Source organism: Etheostoma spectabile, chromosome 11 (genome assembly GCF_008692095.1).
Source record: "Etheostoma spectabile isolate EspeVRDwgs_2016 chromosome 11, UIUC_Espe_1.0, whole genome shotgun sequence".
NCBI classification, from domain to species: Eukaryota; Metazoa; Chordata; class Actinopteri; order Perciformes; family Percidae; genus Etheostoma; species Etheostoma spectabile.
The window spans coordinates 19,286,623-19,287,075 of NC_045743.1; positions in this window are offsets into that span (position 1 = coordinate 19,286,623).

Genomic DNA, 453 nt, shown 5'->3' on the forward strand with positions numbered 1-453 from the left:
GGGGGGGGGGGGGGGGGTGGTAGTGCACTATGGGTCCCTGTGGAGCGGACTGAGCTTTTGTCCTTAATGGCATTTTTCCCCTTGCATTATTTTTACTTTTACACATGAAGTAGTTCTGAAACCAGTACTTTTACACTTTTACTTCCAAAGCTTGAGGTGATACTTCAACAGCTATTAAACCCTAGTATCTATACTTCTACCTGAGTAATGAATGTGAATACTTTTGCCCAATACAGTCAACTGAGTGGGCGGAGCTAGCCTGGTGTAATGCTAGGTGGCTAACAAAGGTTTTCTTATCCCAAATCATTCAAAGTCAAAAGCACAATTGCATATCCAAATTGTTTTAATAAACACACACACAGGTAATTCATTAAATAAACAAGGCCAATTGCGATGTGACGAAAAGATCATGATCAAGTGTGACCTCTAGTTCACCCAGTAGAGTGTGTGCCC